General features: G+C 52.8%; 4 pseudogenes; all 4 read right to left on the minus strand.

The window, feature by feature from the left end:
• Window positions 1-958: 958 nt before the first annotated feature.
• On the minus strand, window positions 959-1,076 carry LOC142863761 (uncharacterized; annotated as a pseudogene).
• Window positions 1,077-4,473: 3,397 nt separating this feature from the next.
• On the minus strand, window positions 4,474-4,591 carry LOC142863754 (uncharacterized; annotated as a pseudogene).
• A 13,717-nt stretch (window positions 4,592-18,308) lies between these two features.
• On the minus strand, window positions 18,309-18,427 carry LOC142863693 (uncharacterized; annotated as a pseudogene).
• Window positions 18,428-21,840: 3,413 nt separating this feature from the next.
• On the minus strand, window positions 21,841-21,959 carry LOC142863645 (uncharacterized; annotated as a pseudogene).
• Window positions 21,960-22,760: the final 801 nt, after the last annotated feature.

The raw sequence follows: 22,760 nt of genomic DNA on the forward strand, positions 1-22,760 counted from the left end.
AGGGCGAAGTGTGGAACTGGCTCTGTCCACTCACCCACGAAAGACGGGCAGGCAGGGCGCAGTGTGGAACTGGCTGTGTCCACAAACCAATGGGAGGCGGGCATGCAGGGCTCTTTGTGGAACTTTCTGTGTCCACACACGCACGGGACATGGGCAGACAGGGCACAGTGTGGAACTTGTGTATCCACTCACCCATGGGTGACGTGCAGGCTGGGCTATGTGTGGAACTGTCAGTGTCCACACTCCCACGGGGCACGGGCAGACAGGGAGCAGTGTGGAACTTGCTGTGTCCACACATCAAACAGAGACGGGTAGGCAGGGCGCTGTGTGGACGTGGCTGTGTCCACTCACCCACGGGAGAGGGGTAAGCTGAGCGCCGTGTGGATTTATTGTGTCCCCTCATCCACGGGAGACGGGTAGGCAGGGCGCTGTGTGGAACTTGTTGTGTCCACACACCCACCAGAGACAGGCGGGCAGGGCGCAGTGGATGTGACTGTGTAAACTCACCCATGGGAGACGGGCAGTCAGGGCGCAGTGTGGAACTGGCTGTGTACACACACCAAAGGGACACAGGCAGTCAGGGCGCGGTGTGGATCTAGCTGTGTCCACTCACCCATGGGAGACGGGCAGGCAGGGCTCTGTGTGGATCTGGCTGTGTCCACACACCCATGGGAGACGGGCAGGCCGTGCGATGTGTCGATCTGGGTGTGTCCACACACCCATGGGGGACGGTCAGAAAGGGTGCCAGACCTTTGGTCTGACACCTGACAGTCCAGATGCCACGCATGCCGCCGCGTGGCGGCGGTGTCACGGCTCGGGACAAGAGGAGGCCCCACGGTGCGGGCTGGGGCGCCTGGCACCGCGACGGGCGCTGAGGGTGGGGGTGACCCCCCTGACCGCCGCCGCGCTCCCAGAAAGGGGATAGAGCAAGTGGAAAAAAAAAAAAAAAGAAAAAAAAAGCCTACGGGACCGGTATTCCCAGGCGGTCTCCCATCCAAGTACTAACCAGGCCCGACCCTGCTTAGCTTCGGAGATCAGACGAGACCGGGCGCGTTCAGGCCAGCGTGGCCAGAGAGGGTGGAGGGCGCCCCTGCCCCGCTCAAGAAGCGGAGCCTCTCTGCGCTTCCCCTCGCCGGGCCTGTTGCGTTAGTCGGCCGGGTCCCGCGGGCTCCGCGGGACTGGGGAGAGGGGCGGGGCGGTGGGGGGGGCTGTACACACACACACACACACACACACACACACACAGAGATGGGCCTCCACGGCTGGACCCGCCAAGGTGGAGACCTTCCAGCCCCCCTCCTCTCCTCGCCTCCTTCACCTACCTGACCCCACCCCCAGCGCGCCGCCCCTGCTGACTGCGCATGCGCACGGGGCGCTCGACCTTTGCCCCCAGCCAGGGCCCGCCCTCCCCCACAAACCCTTTCAGCTGTGCCCCCCGCCCTGTGCGTGGGCTGCCGCCTATTCCCCAGGGCCAGGGCTGGGGCACAGCGCATGGGGGAGGGGAGCGAGTGTAGGGGCGTCTCTCGGGATGTGTCCCATGGGTGTGGTGGGGTGGGATGGGGTGGTTTGGGGGGCTCTGAAGAAATCAATCCCCTCCATCTCCTCCCTCTGGAAAACCCTCAAGCCCTTGGAGAACTGCCCGCACCGCTATCGTGGGGGCCGGGACCCTCCTCTGTGTCCTCCTGTGGCCCAGTCCAAGGGGCCTGGGCCTGGCCAGGGCTGCATTGGACCCCGACCACCCTGGCGTGTGGACTCGCTAGAAATCGGCGATTAGATATTGGATTCCAGCTTCATTGAGGTCATTTCACTAATGAGTGCACCGGAGTTTCCTAATCCATCTGTGAGGGTGGCAACTGAAAGAGAATTTTAAAGCTGACAGAATAGGCGAGGGAAGGCATAGGAGATTTCCACACCCAGCAAGGAAGACTTTCCCGAAATGGAAGAAAGAAACGAGCAAACAGAGACACCGGTAGCCCGCCCGGATCAGAGTCTGCCCCTGAGAGAAAGTACCCTGACCAGGTTCACCCGTGGGTGGTTGGCGAGCTAGCGGCATTCAGAAGAGCGAGGCCCGCAGTCTGTGCGGAAGACACCTGCACTCGGGTGTGTGTGGCAGCACAATTCACAAGCAGCTCCAGATGTTAAACCAAGGAGAAGCCAGGGAGTTCCCAACGCCCCAGGTGTCCTCAGCCCACGACCGGCTGCTGTGGGAATGCAAAGCCCAGCTCCTTGTCTCAGAGCGGGACAACCAGGAGGTGTGATGTACACCCCGGGGTTCCCAGGAGGATCAGGCTGAAGCTGGGACTTGGCCTCAAAGTGTCCCCTCGCCTGGCCACCCCCTTCCCCTTCCTGCTCCTCTACTCTTGGTGCCCCTCCATCCAGGGGCCAGACCTTAAAGAGTCACCGCAAGAGAATCCTGGTCCCAAAGGAGCCTTCTGGGGGACCCCTGCTGAGAGAGGTTGTGGGCATGGCCCGCTGGGGCTCTGCCCGACCCAGGGCTGAGAGATGCAACCTCCCAGCTCTGGGTCCCTGCAGGAAGTGTTGGCAAGCACAGGGCCAGTCCTCCAAAGGCCCAGGTGCAGGGAGCCCAGGCCAAGCAGCCTGTGGAAGAAGCCACATGCCTTGCCACCCCGGGAACAGGACTGCAGGTCACGGCCCCTCCCACATCCTCCTCCTCCTCCTCCTCCTCCCCCCCACCCTGACATGGCCCAGGGCTCAGAGACACCTCAGACTCTTGCTACCCAAAGTGCAAAGGGCATCAGTTGCTCCTCCAAACCCCCCGCCCAGCAGACCACGTTGTCCAGCCAGCCCCCGGGCCTCCCTGGGGTGCCCAACACAAAAGGGCAGACACCCACCGGACCCTCAATCTCAGTTTTCGGATGTTTTTGCCACTCTAAGGACCCGCGGGCCAGCTGGGCCTTCTGGCAGGACAGAGAGCCCCGGAATCCGACGTGGAGAGCTGCGTGTGGAGAGCTGCGTGTACGTCCCCATCAGGAGGCCGTCCCCACCTCCGCCGCTCTCCCCTCGCGGGGAGCGGCAGCCGCAGGGCCTCAGGGAAGACACCAGGCTGGGCCCCCACGGCACAGCGGGGGCACGTCCCCCACACGCGACTTAGGGATGGCTGCTCGAGACTGCTGCGTCCACCCTGCTGCCGGGTTTCTGGAGGGCTTCCTGGAAGCAGCGTCCACACCAAGCCCTTGGAAGGCCCAGGCGACGGGGGAGCCGGTCATGTAGGGGCCGAGGATGGTGACGGGCAAGGAGGAGCATGTCAGGCAGGGGCCGAAGACGGTGACGGTGACGGTGACGGGCAGGGTAGGAAGGAGCCGTTCAGGCAGGGGCCAAGGACGGTGACGGGCCTGGCCGGGGAGGAGTGTGTCAGGCAGGGGCACAGGAGACGGGCGGGGTAAGGGTTATGGTTACAGTTAGGGCACAATTCACAATCGCAAAGATGTGGAAGCGACCCGAGTGCCCATCCATCCAGGAGTGCATTAATAAAATCTGGCACGTGGACACCACGGAGTGCCATTCGGCTATGAGGAGCAGCGGTGAGAGGGCACCTCTCGTGTTCTCCCGGCCAGAGCTGGAACCCGTTCCAGTAAGCCAAGTATCCCAAGAATGGACACACGAGCACCACGTGAGCACGCTCACCACCAAATTGGTACGAACGGATGGACACCTAAGTGGACACAGAGGAATCACCTTCATCGGGTGGGTGTCGGGCGGGCGGGGGGAGGGGATGGGCATACACATCCATTAGGAATGGGGTGGGTGCGCACCGACTGGGGGATGGGCACACTTGAAGCTAATGACCGGAGGGGGGAGGCTGGGAGAGGGCAACGTACCCGACCTTAACATTGGTACCCCCACAGTACGCTGGAACAACATGAGAGGTAAATGAATAAGAACACAGGGGGGAGGGGGGCACGGGCAACACATGTCACCTGGATACTTGGACTCCCATCAACTGCTTGAAAAGAGAGAGAAAAGAAAATGCAATAATAGAGGTAAGAGACACGTTTTAAAAATAATGAATCCGAAGAGAAAAGTAAAAGGAGGCCTGTGGAGCAGGTCTGGGTGTGACTCCGGATCCCCCAACATCAGGTGCCACCACCAAAGATTCCTACGTGGAGCCCATAGAACCCCAAAAGCAACGGGACGAGTTCTGGTCACATACTCCCTCAAAATGACATCCTGGCCTTCTTCTGGAACTCCCTCCCCTCTCAGACTCTCAAGGTTTCCTCCAGCGTGTCGGTTCCCACAGACCAGACCTTTGGTCTGAGACCTGACAGTCCAGATGCCACGCATGCTGTCGCGTGGGGCGGTGTCGCGGCTTGGGACAAGAGGAGGCCCCACGGTGCGGGCTGGGGTGCCAGGCACCGCGGCGGGCGCTGAGGGTGGGGGTGACCCCCACCCCGGTCCGCCGCCACGCTCCCAGAAAGGGGACAGAACAAGAGGCAAAAAAAAAAAAGCAGCAGCAGCCTACCGCACCAGGTATTCCCAGGCGGTCTACATCCAAGTACTAACCAGGTCCGACCCTGCTTAGCTTCCGAGAACAGACGAGATCCTGTGCGTTCAGGGTGGTGTGGCCCAAGACGGTGGAGGGCGCCCCTGCCACGCTCAAGAAGCCGAGCCTCTCTGTGCTTCCCCGCTGCCTCCTCCCGCCCCAGGCCCCGCGCTGGGCCAGGACTGTTGAGTTTGCTGGCCGGGTCTGGCGGGCTCCGAGGGACAGGGGTGACGGGCGGGGCGGGGCGGGCCGGGGTGGGGAGCTGTCTCTCTATACACACCCACACACACTCACACTCACTCAACAAGATGCGATTCCACGGCTGGACTTGCCAAAGTGGAGACCTTCCAGCCCCCCTCCTCTCCTCGCCTGGCCTACTTCACCTACCAGCTGCCCAACCCCCAGTGTGTCCCTGCTGCTGCCACTGCTGACTGTGCATGCCAGGCTCTTGCCCTTTGACCCCAGCCAGGGGCCGCCCTCCCCCACAACCCCTTTCAGCTGCGCCCCCCCAGCCCTGTGGGTGGGCTGCCCCCTATTCCCCCAGACCAGGTCCTGGGCACAGTGCAAAAGGGAGGGGAGCGAGTGTATGGGGCGTCTCTCTCTCTCTCTCTCTCTCTCACTCTCTCTCTCTCTCTCTCTCTCTCTCTCTTGGGATGTGTCCCATGGGTGGGGTGGGGTGGCGTGGTTTGTGTGGCGCTGAAGAAATCAGTCCCCTCCATCTCCTACCTCTGGAAAACGCCCAAGCCCTTGGAGAACTGCCCGCACCGCTACCGTGGGGGCCGGGACCCTCCTCTGTGTCCTCCTGTGGCCCAGCCCAAGGGGCCTGGGCCTGGCCGGGGCTGCATTGGACCCCGACCACCCCGGGGTGTGCACTTGCTAAAAATCGGCGATTAGATATTGGATTGGAGCTTCATTGAGGTCATTTCACTAAGGAGTACAACGGAAAGAGTTTCCTAATCCATCTGTGAGGGTGGCAACTGAAAGAGAATTTTAAAGCTGACAGAATAGGAGAGGGAAGGCATAGGAGATTTCCACACCCAGTAAGGAAGCCTTTCCCGAAATGGAAGAAAGAAAGGAGCAAACAGAGACACCGGTAGCCCGCCCAGATCAGAGTCTGCCCCTGAGAGAAAGTACCCTGACCAGGTTCACCCGTGGGTGGGTGGCGAGCTAGCGGCATTCAGAAGAGCGAGGCCCGCAGTCTGTGCAGAAGACACCTGCACTCCGGTGTGTGTGGCGGCACGATTCACAAGCAGCTCCAAATGGTACCAGAAAGAGAAGCCAGGGAGTTCCTGATGGCCCAGATGTCCTCAGCCCAGTACTGGCTGCTATGGGAACGCGAAGCCCGGCTCCTGGTCTCAGAGCGGGACTGCCAGGAGGTGTGATGTACAGTCCGGGGGGTGCCCAGGAGGATGAGGCTGAAGCTGGGACTTGGCCTCAAAGTGTTCCCTCGCATGGGCAGCCCCTTCCGCTTCCTGCTCCTCTGCTCCTGGTGCCCCTCCATCCAGGGGCCAGACCTCAAAAATCACCCGCAGGAGAATCCTGGTCCCAAAGGAGCTTTCTGGGGTACCCGTGCTGAGAGAGGTTGTGGGCATGGCCCGCTGGGGCTCTGCCCGACCCAGGGCTGGGAGATGCAACCTCCCAGCTCTGGGTCCCTGCAGGAAGTGTCGGCAAGAACAGGGCCGTTCCTGCAAAGGCCCAGGTGCAGGGAGCCCAGGCCGAGCAGCCTGTGGAAGAAGCCTCCAGGGCTCAGAGACACCTCAGACACTGCTACCAAAGTCCTAAGGGCATCACTTGCTCCTCCAAAGCCTCTGAGCAGACCGCGCTGTCCAGCCAGCCCCTGGGCCTCCCTGGGGTGCCCAGCACAAAAGTGCAGACACCCACCGGACTCGCAATATCAATTTGAGGATGTTTCTGCCACCCTGAGGACCCGCAGGCCAGCTGGGACTCCGGGCAGGACAGAGAGCCCCGGAATCCGACGTGGAGAGCTGCGTGTACGTCCCCATCAGGAGGCGGCCCCCACCTCCATGGCAAGGCTCTCCCCTTGCGGGGAGCGGCAGCCACAGGGCATCAGGGAAGACACCAGGCTGGGCCCCCGCGGCACAGCCAGGGCACGTCCCCCGCATGCGAGTCGTCGCGACCGCCCTGCTGCCGGGTTCCTGGAGGGCTTCCTGGAAGCAGCGTCCACACCAAGCCCTTGGAAGGCCCAGGCGACGGAGGAGCCCGTCAGGCAGGGGCCGAGGACGGTGACGGTGACGGGCCGGGCGGGAAGGAGCAGGCAGGGGCAGAGGAGACGGGCTGGGTAAGGGTTAGGGTTATAGTCTGGGCACAATTCACAATCGCAAAGATGTGGAAGCGACCCGAGTGACCATCGATCCACGGGTGCATTAATAAAATGTGGCACGTGGACACCACGGAGTGCCGTTCAGCTATGAGGAACAGCGGTGAGAGGGCACCTCTCGTGTTCTCCCGGCCAGAGCTGGAACCCGTTCCAGTGAGCCAAGTGTCCCAAGAATGGACACACGAGCACCACGTGCGTGCGCTCGCCAGCAAATTGGTAGGAACCAATGGACACCTAAGTGGACACAGAGGGATCGCTTTCATCGAGTGGGTGTCGGGCGGGCGTGGGGAGGGGATGGGCATGCACATCCATTAGGAATGGGGTGGGTGCGCACCAACCGGGGCATGGGCGCACTTGAAGCTCTGACCCCACCCGAGGGGGGGGCGGGGAAAGGGCGATGCACCTGTGGACGGAAAAAATCCAAGCCCTGAAATATTTGAAAGAAGTTTATTTTGAGCCAAATTTGAGGACCATGACCTGGAGCCACTCTCAAGAAGCCTTGAGCAAGTGGGCTCGCTGTAGCTGGGTTACAGTTTAGTTTTATATATTTTTAGAGAGACAAAGGTTATAGGCAAGGTCACAAATCAATACATGAGAGGCATACATTGGTTTGGCCCAAAAAGGTGGGACATCTCGAAGCGGGGGCTTACAGGTTATAGGTGGGTTTAAAGATTCTTTGGCTGGCAATTGGCTGAGAGGGTTAGACTTTATCTAGAAGACCAGAAAGGATATGCTTACTTTAAGATAAGGTTGTGGGCACTCTGGGAGGTCCAGACAGGAGGACATTTTAAATTTACAATAGGCACCTGCTAAGATGTTTTAAGATGCTTTAAATTTAAGTATAGGCGCCTGCTAGGATACTCAGTTAAGACATTTTAGATTTATGATAGGCATCTGCCAGGATGCTTGAGTTAAGACAGGGGCTTCTTATCTTTTAGGTGATGTTAATGCCATACCAGAATCAGGTCAGGAAGTAAACCACTGCTTCGTTTGGTTAACAAAAGCCGCTTTGTGGGAATTTACCATTTGTCAGCCTAACCCTGCTGGCCTCCTTACCATTTGCCAGCCTAACCTAGCTGGCCTCCTTAGGAAGGAGTTTTTAGCAAAAAATTAGAGTTTAGTCCTCAGTTCCCCCTGTTGGCCAAAGATCATTCCATGGAATGCATGTGTAGGCCAACAACCAGCATGAGGTCTTAGGGCGCTAGGAAGGCTCAAATTTAGAGTTGTCTATCTGGTCCCACGGTGCTAGGAAGGCTCATTCCTAGAGTTGCCTATCTGGTCCCATGGTGCTGTAGAATAGGCCATGTTGTATCTTAGGGGAGGGACTTGACTCTACTTGATTTAGTAGCCAATTGTTAAAAGGGGCCAGATAGAGTCAGGCCTCGGGCTTAGTCTAAAAACACGTCTTGGACCAGATCTATTTTGCAAGCTATCATGATCTGGGCCTTTGATTGATTTTTTTTTTCCTTTTTCTGTATCTGGTATAGCATTTACAAGAAACATATAATAATATGGCAATGAGTGTCATAAAAGTACTAAACAGAAGGTGCCCAAGAAAGTCATAGGTAGAATCAGAAGGTAGCAAGCAGCCTAACCAGCCAAAAAATCCTCTGCATGCATCATCATATTTTTTAATCAGACTTATAATATGTTTATCTTTTTTATCAACAGTCAATTGAACTTTATGGTAAATTTTATTTGAGGATTGTAAAACTGATACCAATTTGGAGTCTAATAAGTTTAATTTTTCCTCTGGCCAATTAGTCTCCATAGGTATAACATCCTGAGGAGGGTATAAATTGAATTTGAGAAACATTTGATCTTTAATATTTAAATTATTATAGGACTTGTTTACAGTTAGCAAATTTATTTTTCTCACCACCTTTGTGTTACACCATATACTAGTATTTAGGAGGGCAAAGGAGGCTTTGTTACAAAAGAAATATAATTCTATAATGTCATTTTGTTTTTTCTCCCAGCAAAATCGGCCCTTTTTCATATACCAGATGTTATGTTCTATGGGGGTGGATACTAGGGGCCAAATCTGGGAGAAATCAGGGTTTTAAGTGTTTTGAGGGCATAGCCATTTTCCTTTTTTATTTTTACAATCTGAGAGGGAAATGGGATGCCAGGTGTTTTTATCAGCTAAAATAGCCCATCGACTTTTTATGGGGAGTATTTTGGTATTATTGACAATGGTTTTAATGCCAGCTAGTTGACTACAGGATATTGTTGAGCCTCATTTAACTTTGGTGCCAGAATTTTTAAAATATAATGTTTAAGATTACATCTACCATCTAAAAATTTTTATAGATTTGGGGAACCATATATTTTCCATAGGTGCCTAGACTGAGCCTTAGCACTGAGTATTGTAGGCCATTGTTTTATAGCCACTTTAGATTCTATTTGTAATAACATGGATATGAGTCCTTGTTGGGTCAGAGCACATGCTCGCTCCCACCTCTGGGTTTGGGCGTATGTCTTTAGGGTTTGTCTGGTCTCTTCTATCTACTTTATTAGAGCTGCATTATCTTTTAGGGCAGCTTTCCATCCCTTTTCTTTTTTTTGGAACAGCATTTTTTTTATGTGGCCTATTTTTGAGAGGGAATCTTTTTTTAGGGAATGTCTCTCCTCATTAGCTGCGAATTTAGCTTGCCCCAATATACCTAACCCAGCTCCAATTTTTTCCGTGAGATGGCGTTTTAGTCTTTTGGATGGCCAATTTTGGTGTATCCACCAGGAATGCTGTTGCCATTGTATACTAATGGCCTCAGTGCAATTTGGATAAATAGAGTTAACCCAGAACCGCTGGGTATCCCAGACAATTGTCAGATGGGTGGAGGTTACTCCTAAGTATGCCTTTGTCTGAGTGTGCCATAAGGCTTTTCAGAGGCGCCCTTGTCTTAGGGTGGAATTTGTACTGTCAGGGACTTCTGTCCACCAACTGACTCCCATAAATAGTTTTTTATGGGCAGTGTCAGTGTGGTTGGTGCTGGACAAGGGCATCCAGCCACAAGCACAGGGCTGGTGGTTGTCTGGGCAGCTTATGCTGTGACAGTTTACACAGGAAGCTGCTAGGTTTCTCCCATCATACCCAGGCAGTTGTCTGAGTTTGTCATCACCAATGTCTATTGTGACGCAGTATTTTATCTGATTAGATCTCCTCAATAATCGTCCTGAGGCATTATTTGGTAAATATTTCTGCAGGGCATTATACTTGGTTAAGGCTTTATAATAGAGGTACCCTGCAAAGGAGGCCCCTCTAGGGAGATTTACAGTGGAACTGTTTCATTCAGTGGCCTTCATTTCATCCTGATCTATGTCATACCAAATGATATGATTTTTACCGGCAGGGAAGGTAGTGAGATTTGCAGGAAGCCAGGAAAAATCTTTAGGTTTAAAGAGAACAGGAGTGTGGGGTAGGCAGATAGGGGAAATTATGGGAAGGAGGATGATCAGGTGAAATATTTTTTTAATCTTAACAAGGAAATTTATAACCATATCCATTTAGAAAGTTATACCAAGGGAGATTTTACAAATCCCAAACAACCTCTTGGGGGTCTTGGTTAAGGCATTTAGGGTTTGCAGCAATATACTCTATAGCAAATAAAGTAAGAATGAGAGTTATTTTAGGGTTTATGAGGACTGGCCTGGTCCAATGTCTTGGGAAGACTGTCCGCTTCAGTTGTTGCTTTGGACGTCGCTTTGGAGGCCGATTGAGACTCAGATGTTTTCTGAAGTCGTAGGCGGGTGTCAGAGATTAATTTAGAAGTCCAGGTGTGGTCGGGAGCGTGGTCAGGCACTCGTTTTAGATGTGAGACATGAATCCAAGAGGCGACCCCCTTTAATTTTGCAGCACAAGAGTTAGTTAAGAGTACCTGGTAAGGTCTTTTTTAGCGAGGTTGTAAGGAGTCTTTGAGTTGGTGCCTTTTCCAATAAACAAAGTCACCTGGCTGTAATCCATGATCCTTGGGGTCTTTAGCTCCCGTAAGCTCACTGTGGAAAGACTCTGTTATCATCTTTGCATTATTTGTTAGAGCTTAAAGTAGTCCCTGACAATAATGTAGTATTTCTCCTTTAAGTAAGGCTGGCTCATATAAGCCCTCGTCCAGCCTCATAGGTCTCCCTGTTATTATTTTATAAGGTGATAGACAGTGCTTCCCAAAGGGAGAGGATCTAAGGTTAAGCAAAACCAGTGGGAGGGCTTTCGGCCAGGGGAGGTTAAAGGCCTCAGTTAATTTAGCTGATTGAGTTTTTATTGTGCCATTTGTTTGTTTTACCAACCCAGACGACTGAGGATGATAGGCACAATGGAAATGTTGTATTATGGGCCAAATTTTGCAGATGGATTGGATAATTTGTCCTGTAAAGTGAGTTCCACGATCACTGTGTAACTCAGAAGGGATTTCCCAAACTGGAATGATTTTTTCCAGCAGTATTTTGCCTACTGTTAAGGCAGTAGCCCTCCGACAAGGAAATGCTTCTACCCAATGGGAGAACATGCAAACCAGGACCAATACATATTTGTAATTCTGGGATGGTGGCATCTGGATAAAATCCAGTTGCCAAACTTTAAATGGTCCTGCAGGCAAAGGAAAGTGGCCTTGGGAGCCATGCAAAGGCTTGCCAGGGTTATGTTCTGGACATATAGTACAACGAAAATATACCTTTTGGGCTATTGTGGGGGATGGTTTTTAGAAATATTGTTTTTTTCATAATATCATTTTTTCAGGGGCCCAGTGAGTCATTTTATGAATGAATTGAAGGAGAGGAAATTGTGCACCTAAAGGAACTATAGGTTTTTTGTTGGGACCCAGCCACAACTCCCTATTTGGGTCAAATACACCTCCCTTTTGCTGCCAGATTTGTTTTTTTTAGGGGTTGATGCCTATTGGTACTGTAAAAGAATGTTAGTGAGAGTGTCGGTGGGTCGGAAGGGGCATTCTCGTACAGGACAGGTCATCTTTCCTAGGGCAGCATTCTTTGCTGCAGCATCAGCTAGATTGTTTCCCTTAGCTATTTTAGTGTTATCTTTGGAATGCCCAGGAATTTTTATGATTGCCAGTTGTTTAGGCATTTGAATTGCTTTTAATAGCTCTGAGACTTGGTGCCCATTTCTTATAGGTTGTCCAGATGAGGTAAGAAATCCTCTCTGTTTCCATAGCATGCCAAAATCATGGGCTATTTTAAAGGCATAGCGGCTATCAGTGTATATATTAGCTACCTTCCCTTCAGCCAAAATATAAGCTCTAGTTAATTCTATTAATTTAGCCATTTGGGCTGATTTTACTCCTTTGAGTTGGGCGCTTTTTATTATGTCTACCGTGGAAGTGACAGCATATCCCGCCTGATAATGTCCCTGATGGTCCTTTAAATAAGAACCAAATTAACTCAGCATTCTCGATAGGAGTTTCCTGCAAATCTGCTCTAGGAGAGAGTAAGATATCAGTTAGTAGACTGCAGTCATGTTTTTCCTCTTGCTCACCTGGAAGAGGGAGAAGAGTTGCAGGGTTAAGAATATTGCAGCGCTTCATAGTGATGTTAGGGGCAGGAAGCAAAAGCACTTTATAGGCGACTTACAGAATAGTGTTGAGTGTGGTGAGAGTTTAGGAGAGATTCCACAGAATGAGGGGCATAAATTATTAGTGGGGACCCCAGGACAAATTTCTCAATTTTTTTATATAAAATGGCTGCAGCTGATATGGCTCTCATATAAGGGGGGGTGTCCTTTTGCTACTGGGTCTAACTGTTGGCTGAAATAACCAACTGGCCTGTGACTGTCGCCATGCTTTTGAGTTAATACTCCAAGCGCATTTCCATCTACTTCATGTATAAAAAGGAAAAAAGGAAGGCTATAGTTTGGGTGTCCTAAAGCAGGTGCCTGGGTAAGAGCCTGTTTTAAATCCTCTATATATTGCTTTTCACTTTCCCCCCAGCAAATTGGGTCTGGTTGGTGATGCTTTAGTTTTTTGTATAAGGGCTGGGCCATTAATGAGTAGTTTGGAATCCAACTTCTGCAGTAGCCTGTTAGCCCTAAGAACCCTCTTAACTGTTTTTTTGTTTTGGGCAAAGGAAAGGCCATGATGGCAGAGATTCTTTCGGGGTTTATAAGAAGTCCCTTTGGGAAAATTGTGTGCCCTAAGTATTTAACTTGGGGGAGCCTAAATTGTAATTTATCTCTGGACACTTTGTGTCCCTTTAAGGCAAGCTGTTGCAGCAGGTATATAGTGTCTTCTCTGCATTCACTCAGGGAGGGTGAACACAACAGCAAATCATCCACATACTGAATCAGAGTAGATTCATTTTGGAATACAATATCATCTAAATCTGCCTTTAATATTTGAGAAAAATATGTAGGATTTTCAGAGTAACCCTGGGGCAAGACTGTCCATGTATACTGGCGATTTTCCCAAGTGAAGGCAAAAAGATATTGACTATCCTGATCTACAGGTAGGCTAAAGAAAGCACTGCATAAGTCAATGACAGAGAAGTGGCTGGCAGTGATAGGAATATTGGACAGTAAGGTGTGGGGGTTAGGGACGACAGGATGCCTCGGAACCACTGTTTTATTTATGGCTCTTAGGTCCTGAACAAACCGCCAGCCTTTCCCATTTGGTTTTCTGACTGGGAGGATTGGTGTGTTACAAGGGCTGGTGCAGGGTATTGTGAGTCCTTTATCTAAGTAGTCCTGAATGATTGGCTTGATTCCTAGTAAGGCTTCAGGCCTAAGGGGGTATTGTTTAATGTTTGGCAGGGGTTTAGACTCATCTATGGTGATCTCTATGGGAACTGCTGGCTTAATTTGTCCAATATCCATGGAAGAGTTTGCCCATAGAGAATCTGGTATTTTGGATAAGAAAGGCTCTAAGTCCCCCTGTTCAAAATCTCCATTAACCTCAGCAAGCATGATACTGCATGTAGGGTTTTGTAAGTCTTCTGTGTCTCCCAAATTGAGAATCATCTCTCCCTTCTGTGAAAATGAGATGTGGGCATTATGGGTCTCTAAGAAATCCCGTCCCAGCAGGTGTATAGGAGCACTATCTATTAAAAGGAAAACATGCTGTCCTATAAGCTCTCCCAATTGATATTGGAGTGGATCAGATTTAAAGGCAACAATTGGGGAGTTTGATACCCCTACCATTTGAATTTTTACTTTACTTTGAGGGAGAGGGTTTTTAATTAAGGTAGGGTTGAGGACTGACAGCGTGGCACCAGTGTCCACAAGGGCTCTGGTGTCTTTTTTTTTTTTTTTTTTTTTTTTTGAGACAGAGTCTCGCTTTGTTGCCCAGGCTAGAGTGAGTGCCTTGGCGTCAGCCTAGCTCACAGCAACCTCAAACTCCTGGGCTCGAGCGATCCTTCTGCCTCAGCCTCCCGAGTAGCTGGGACTACAGGCATGTGCCACCATGCCCGGCTAATTTTTTATATATATATCAGTTGGCCAATTAATTTCTTTCTATTTATAGTAGAGACGGGGTCTCGCTCTTGCTCAGGCTGGTTTTGAACTCCTGACCTTGAGCAATCCGCCCGCCTCGGCCTCCCAAGAGCTAGGATTACAGGCATGAGCCACAGCGCCCGGCCTGGTGTCTTTTTTATTTATGGATATTTCTATTTCCCCTAGAGTGTTTGTTAGAAGTAAGGGGAAAACCCTCTCTATTCCCTCGGAGCCTCCCTATTCTGGTTTTAAAGTTTCTTTGGTGCCTCCCTCTAAGGCCTTTTGCTCCTTTTGTGCAAGCACCCATTTAAGTTTTTTACAATCTTTTTTAAGGTGTCCCTTTTTTTTGCAGTAATAATAAATCACTTTCTCGGTGGCCAGCTGCGATCTCTGCAGGGGACGGAACCCCTCCGACCTTTTGACTTGGTTACTAAGTTGCTTTAGCTGTAAACTCATAATCTTGGAGGCCGTTTTCTTTTGCTTCTTAACTATTGTTTGTGACAACTGGCTGCTAGTGGGCAGAGAAGCCCAGGCCACATTATTTTTTTTTATCAGGGTTACTAATTTGTCGTCTAAGCCTTGTACAAATCCAGAATTTAGTAAAGTGTCACTTTTACCATGCTCAAAATTTTTAGGAGGTATCCCTGAATATTGTTTGAATGTTTTCTTAAACCTGTTATAAAAGTCAGGTATGGTTTTATTTGGGCGTATTTTACATTGTTGCACTTTTGCCCAATCTATAACTTTAGGGAAAATCTGTGGTAAGTTTTTATAGAGGCGGTCACAGAGCTCCCTGCATTTTTTTTTTATTTGCATCTATTTTATCAAAATCTTTTAAAGGTTGTTTTTAACCTGCTACCCTGAACCATTTTTTAGCTTTGTTTTTGGGGACTAGTAACTCAATTAGCTGATACAGGTCAGAGAAACCTGGATCATAGGTCTTAAGTGTTAATTGGAATTCTCTGGCAAACCCGAGGGGGTCTTGAGTTGGATCAGGGAACCCAGACACCAGAGCCTTTAACTCTGTCTTGGTCCAGGGTGTATATAATATATTAGGGTCCCCTCTCCCAGTGGGTTTTATTTTAAAGGGAGCAACAACTATTTTATCTTCTTTTTTAGCTATTTTTGATCCTTTTACAGCTCGAGGCGAAGGAATAGGGGAAGGAGGGGGGAAAATGAAATCATCAGGATAAGGAAATTTAGAGAACAGAGGGTTAGGGGGAGCAGAAGGAGAGACAATTTTTGGAGCGTTCCTGATTTTAGAAGCGGCTTCTGCTAGTTTCTTTAATTCTGAGACAGTCTCAAGTATTTTTTTATTAACTTCCTGGAGGGAGGCAAGTTTATCATTCTCTCTTTTGGATGATTCCAAGTGCCAGCAATAGTATGATTTTTATTTATTTTTCTTAATTTGAGAACCTAGTTTTTTTAGTTTAGCGCGCAAGAAAACCAATTTGGGAATATTGAAAGTTCCCCATTTTGGAAACCTCAGACCTAGGTCATCTTTAGTAAGATCTTTCCATTTATATAAATACTTGCAAGTAGAGGCGCCATAATTATTAAACATAAAATCAGCTGGGGTGCCTGAAGAGGTCGTTCTTTTTGCCTTTTCTCATTTTTACATAATTTGTTTCCCATTTTTTTTTTTTTTAAGAAGGAACCGAACTGTGGTCTAGGGTTTGGTGTAGTGGATCAGAGTGTGCTGCTTGTGGGTGGGGCTCCTCAGTGCTTCACCACTGATTCGGTCCCACCCTCTTATGTGTCCCAGTTTCTCTCTTTGGGGGTCTAGTACCTCTGAGAGGGCTCAAAATGCCGAGTGATCAGCTCTTATGCGCGTTTTCTGGACGAGCCTTTTTTTAAATTAATTTGTTGGGCGGTTCCCTGTGGGGCTACTCGCGCCTCGGGGAATCGCCCCAGGCAACTCCCAATCAGGGCTCTGGTCACCCAGGGCTACCTTAGGTCTGGGAGGAGTAAGCTGCCCCTTATCTTTGGAGCTGAGAAACTCAGTCTCTCATTTATCTATGAATAGGACAGTTGGGTTCCTTATGCAAATATGCAGACAAGCCAATCGAAATTGGTCTTTGAGAGGAAAAAGGCAGCAGAGAAAGCCCTTCAGAGTGCACTTTTACATCAAATTAGGGTCCCAAACAACAATTTTTAGGAAGAGAATAGACAGCTCAGAATAAACTGGGACCTTTGACCAAGAGTGGGAGGTCCGGATCTCAGGAGGACTTACCGGTTCCCACCGGAGGAGCGGCTCGAAGTCGGAAGGGCTTCAATGGGCCCGTGCTGATACCTTAGCTCCGGGTTCGGGCGACTCCTTCAGGGGTCCCGAGTCTTCTCTGAGATCCTGCCGACTACGCCAAAATTGTGGACGGAAAAAATCCAAGCCCTGAAATATTTGAAAGAAGTTTATTCTGAGCCAAATTTGAGGACCATGACCCGGAGCCACTCTCAAGAAGCCTTGAGCAAGTGGGCTCGCTGTAGCTGGGTTACAGTTCAGTTTTATATATTTTTAGAGAGACAAAGGTTACAGGCAAGGTCACAAATCAATACATGAGAGGCATACATTGGTTTGGCCCAAAAAGGTGGGACATCTCGAAGCGGGGGCTTACAGGTTATAGGTGGGTTTAAAGATTCTTTGGCTGGCAATTGGCTGAGAGGGTTGGACTTTATCTAGAAGACCAGAAAGGATATGCTTACTTTAATTTTTTTTTTTTTTTGAGACAGAGTCTCACTTTGTTGCCCAGGCTAGAGTGAGTGCCGTGGCATCAGCCTGGCTCACAGCAACCTCAATCTCCGGGGCTCAGCGATCCTACTGCCTCAGCCTCCCGAGTAGCTGGGACTACAGGCATGTGCCACCATGCCCGGCTAATTTTTTGTATATTTTTAGTTGGTCAATTAATTTCTTTCTATTTTTGGTAGAGACGGGGTCTCGCTCAGGCTGGTTTCGAACTCCTGACCTTGAGCAATCCGCCCCCCTCGGCCTCCCAAAGTGCTAGGATTACAGGCGTGAGCCACCATGCACGGCAGGATATGCTTACTTTAAGATAAGGTTGTGGGCACTCTGGGAGGTCCAGACAGGAGGACATTTTAAATTTACAATAGGCGCCTGCTAGGATGTTTTAAGATGCTTTAAATTAAAGAATACGCGCCTGCTAGGATGCTCAGTTATGACATTTTAGATTTATGATAGGCATCTGCCAGGATGCTGGAGTTAAGACAGGGGCTTCTTATCTGTTAGGTGATGTTAATGCCATACCAGCATCAGGTCAGGAAGTAAACCACTGCTTCATTTGGTTAACAAAAGCCGCCTTGTGGGAATTTACCATTTGCCAGCCTAACCCAGCTGGCCTCCTTAGGAAGGAGTTTTTAGCAAAAAATTAGAGTTTAGTCCTCACACCCGACCTTAACATTGGTACCCCCACAGTACGCTGGGGGAAAATGAGAAATAAATGAATCAGAAAACAGGGGGGAGGGAGGCACGGGCAGTACATGTCACCTCAATACTTGTACTCCCATAATCTGCTTGAAAAGAGAGAGAAAAGGAAATGCAACAATAGAGATAAGAGACACTTTTTAAGAAAATGAATCCGAAAAGAAATGTAAAATGGGGCCTGTCCAGCAGCTCTGGGTGTGACTCCGGATCCCCCAACATCAGGTGCCACCACCAAAGATTCCTACAGTGTAGCCCATAGAACTCCCAAAGCAACGGGACGAGTTCTGGTCACATACTTGCTCAAAATGACATCCTGGGAATTCTTCTGCGACTCCCTCCCCTCTCAGACTCTCAAGGTTCTCAAGGTTTCCTCCAGCATGTCGGTCCCACACACCAGAGCTTTGGTCTGACACCTGACAGTAGAGATGGCACGCATGCTGCCACGTGGCGGTGGTGTCACGGCTCGGGACAAGAGGAGGCCCCACGGCGCCGGGTAGGGCGCCAGGCACCGCGGCGGGCACTGAGGGTGGGGGTGATCCGCCGAACCGCCGCCCCACTCCCAGAAAGGGGACAGAACAAGAGGCAAAAAGGAAAAAAAAAAAGCCTATGGCACCCGGTATTCCCAGGCGGTCTCCCATCCAAGTACTGACCAGGCCCGATGCTGCTTAGCTTCGGAGATCAGACGAGATCCGGCGCGTTCAGGGCGGCGTGGCCGGAGACGGCAGAGGGAGCCCCTGCCCCGCTCAAGAAGCCGAGCCTCTCTGCGCTTCCCCGCCGCCGCCTCCGGCCCCAGGCCCCGCGCGTGCGCTGACCCGCGCCGGGCTGGGCCTGTTGAGTTCACTGGCCGGGTCTGGCGGGCTCCGCGGGACTGGGGTGACGGGCAGGGCGGGGCGGGCAGGGAGAGCCGGGCCGGGGTGGGGGGCTGTCTCTCTACACACACACACACACTCACACTCACTCACTCACAGAAGACGCGCCTCCAAGGCTAGACCCGCCAAGGTGGAGACCTTCCAGCCCCCCTCCTCTCCTCGCCTCCCCTCCTTCACCTACCCGTCCCCCACCCCCAGCGCGCCGCCACTGCTGACTGCGCACGCGCACGCGGGGCTCTCGACCTTTGCCCCCAGCCAGGGGCCGCCCTCCCCCACAACCCCTTTCAGCTGAGCCCCCCGCCCTGTGTGTGGGCTGCCGCCTATTCCCCAGGGCCAGGGCTGGGGCACAGCACATGGGGGAGGGGAGCGAGTGTAGGGGCGTCTCCCTCTCGGGATGTGTCCCATGGGTGGGGTGGGGTGGGGTGGGGTGGCGTGGTTTGTGGGGTGCTGAAGAAATCAGTCCCCTCCATCTCCTACCTCTGGAAAACGCCCAAGGCCATGGAGAACTGCTGGCACCGCTACCTTGGGGGCCGGACCCTCCTCTGTGTCCTCCTGTGGCCCAGTCCAAGTGGCCTGGGCCTGGCTGGGGCTGCATTGGACCCCGACCACCCTGGCGTGTGGACTCGCGAAAAATCGGCGATTAGATATTGGATTCCAGCTTCATTGAGGTCATTTCACTAATGAGTGCACCGGGAAGAGTTTCCTAATCCACCTGTGAGGGTGGCAACGGAAGGAGAATTTTAAAGCTGACAGAATAGGCGAGGAAAGGCATAGGAGATTTCCACACCCAGTAAGGAAGTCTTTCCCGAAATGGAAGAAAGAAACGAGCAAACAGAGACACCGGTAGCCCGCCCGGGTCAGAGTCTGCTCCTTAGAGAAAGTACCCTGACCAGGTTCACCCGTGGGTGGGTGGCGAGCTAGCGGCATTCAGAAGAGCAAGGCCCGCAGTCTGTGCAGAAGACACCTGCACTCGGGCGTGTGTGGCGGCACGATTCACAAGCAGCTCCAAATGGTACCACAAAGAGAAGCCAGGGAGTTCCCGACGCCCCAGGTCTCCTCAGCCCAGGACTGGCTGCTGTGGGAACATGAAGCCCGGCTCCCAGTCTCAGAGCGGGACAACCAGGAGGTGTGATGTACACCCCGGGGTTCCCAGGAGGATCAGGCTGAAGCTGGGACTTGGCCTCAAAGTGTCCCCTCGCATGGCCACGCCCTTCCCCTTCCTGCTCCACTACTCCTGGTGCCCCTCCATCCAGGGGCCAGACCTTACAGAGTCACCCGCAAGAGAATCCTGGTCCCAAAGGAGCCTTCTGGGGGACCCCTGCTGAGAGAGGTTGTGGGCATGGCCCGCTGGGGCTCTGCCCGACCCAGGGCTGAGAGATGCAACCTCCCAGCTCTGGGTCCCTGCAGGAAGTGTTGGCAAGCACAGGGCCAGTCCCCCAAAGGCCCAGGTGCAGGGAGCCCAGGCCAAGCAGCCTGTGGAAGAAGCCACGTGCCATGCCACCCTGGGAACACAACTGCAGGTCACAGCCCCTCCCACCTCCTCCTCCTCCTCCTCCTCCCCCCCACCCCGACATGGCGCAGGGCTCAGAGACACCTCAGACACTTTCTACCCAAAGTCCAAAGGACATCAGTTGCTCCTCCAAACCCCCACCCCTGCCCAGCGGACAGCGTTGTCCAGCCAGCCCCTGGGCCTCCCTGGGGTGCCCGCCACAAAAGTGCAGAAACCCACCGGACCGTCAATCTCAGTTTTCGGATGTTGTTGCCACTCTAAGGACCTGCAGGCCAGCTGGGGCTTCTGGCAGAAAGAGAGCCCCGGAATCCAACGTGGAGAGCTGGGTGTACGTCCCCATGAGGAGGCGGTCCCCACCTCCCCAGCTCTCCCCTTGCGGGGAGCGGCAGCCGCGGGGCCTCAGAGAAGACACCAGGCTGGGCCCCCGCCACACAGCGGGAGCACGTCCCCCGCAGGCCACTTAGCTAAGGCAGCCAGTGGATGGTTGGGTTGCGCGAGACGCTGGGGCAGCCCTGCTACCGGGTTCCTGGGAGGGCGTCCTGGAACCAGCGTCCACACCAAGCCCTTGGAAGGCCCAGGCGATGGAGGAGCCCCATCAGGCAGGGGCAGAGGACGGTGACAGGTGACAGGCCAGGCGGGAAGGAGTCAGTCAGGCAGGGGTCGAGGAGGAGACGGGCTGGGTAAGGGTTAGGGTTAGAGTCAGGGCACAAGTCACAATCGCAAAGACCTGGAAGCGACCCGAGTGCCCATCGACCCACGAGTGCATAAATAAAATGTGGCGTGTGGACACCACGCAGTGCTATTCGGCTATGAGGAGCAGCGGTGAGAGGGCACCTCTTGTGGTTCTCCTGGCCAGAGCTGGAACCCGTTCCAGTAAGCCAAGTATCCCAAGAATGGACACACGAGCACCACGTGCTCGCGCTCACCGGCAAATTGGTATGAACCGATGGACACTTAAGTGGACACAGAGGAATCACCTTCATCGGATGGGCGTCGGGCGGGCGGGGGGAGGGGATGGGCATACACATCCATTAGGGATGGGGTGGGTGCGCACCGACTGGGGGATGGGCGCACTTGAAGCTCTGACCCGAGGGGGGAGGCTGGGAGAGGGCAACGTACCCGACCTTAACACTGGTACCCCCACAATACGCTGGAACAACATGAGAGGTAAATGAATAAGAACACAGGGGGGAGGGGGGCACGGGCAACACATGTCACCTGAATACTTGTACTCCCATCATCTGCTTGAAAAGAGAGAGAAAAGAAAATGCAATAATAGAGATAGGAGACACTTTTTAAAAATAATGAATCCGAAGAGAAAAGTAAAAGGAGGCCTGTGGAGCAGGTCTGGGTGTGACTCCGGATCCCCCAACATCAGGTGCCACCACCAAAGATTCCTACGTGGAGCCCATAGAACCCCAAAAGCAACGGGATGAGTTCTGGTCACATACTCCCTCAAAATGACATCCTGGCCTTCTTCTGGAACTCCCTCCCCTCGCAGACTCTCAAGGTTTCCTCCAGCGTGTCGGTTCCCACAGACCAGACCTTCGGTCTCACACCTGACAGTTCAGATGCCACGCATGCTGCCCTGTGGTGGCGATGTCGCGGCTTGGGACAAGAGGAGGCCCCACGGTGCGGGCGGGGGCGCCAGGCACCGCGGCGGGCGCTGAGGGTGGAGGTTACCTTCACCCCGGGCCGCCGCTGCGCTCCCAGAAAGGGGACAGAACAAGAGGCAAAAAAAAAAAAAAAAAAAAAGCCTACGGCACCCGGTATTCCCAGGCGGTCTCCCATCCAAGTACCAACCAGGCCCGACCCTGCTTAGCTTCCGAGAACAGACGAGATCCGGCGCGTTCAGGGTGGCGTGGCCCTAGACGGCGGAGGGCGCCCCTGCCACGCTCAAGAAGCCGAGCCTCTCTGCGCTTCCCCGCCGCCTCCTCCCGCCCCAGGCCCCGCGCCGGGCCGGGACTGTTGAGTTCGCCGGCCGGGTCCGGCGGGCTCCGAGGGACAGGGGTGACGGACGGGGCGGGGCGGGCCGGGGTGGGGGGCTGTCTCTCTATACACACACACACATACTCACAGTCACTCACACTCACAGAAGATGCACCTCCACGGCTGGACTGGCCAAGGTGGAGACCTTCCAGCCCCCCTCCTCTCCTCGCCTGGCCTCCTTCACCTACCCGCTGCCCACCCCCAGCGAGTCTCCGCCGCTGCCACCACCGCCTCTGCTGCCGCCACTGACTGCGCACGCGCGGGGCGCTCGCCCTTTGACCCCAGCCAGGGGCCGCCCTCTCCCACAACCCCTTTCACCTGTGCCCCCCCGCCCCCCGCCCTGTGCGTGGGCTGCTGCGTATTCCCCCAGGCCAGGGCTGGGGCACAGCGCAAGGGGGAGGGGAGCGAGTGTATGGGGCGTCTCCCTCTCGGGATGTGTCCCATGGGTGGGGTGGGATGGCGTGGTTTGTGGTGAAGACTGAACTCTAATTTTTTGCTAAAAACTCCTTCCTAAGGAGGCCAGCAGGGTTAGGCTGACAAACAATAAATTCCCACAAAGCGGCTTTTGTTAACCAAACGAAGCAGTGGTTTACCCCCTGACCTGATTCTGGTATGGCATTAACATCACCTAAAAGATAAGAAGCCCCTGTCTTAACTCAAGCATCCTGGCAGATGCCTATCATAA

Source organism: Microcebus murinus, chromosome 22, assembly GCF_040939455.1.
Source record: "Microcebus murinus isolate Inina chromosome 22, M.murinus_Inina_mat1.0, whole genome shotgun sequence".
Classification (NCBI taxonomy): Eukaryota; Metazoa; Chordata; class Mammalia; order Primates; family Cheirogaleidae; genus Microcebus; species Microcebus murinus.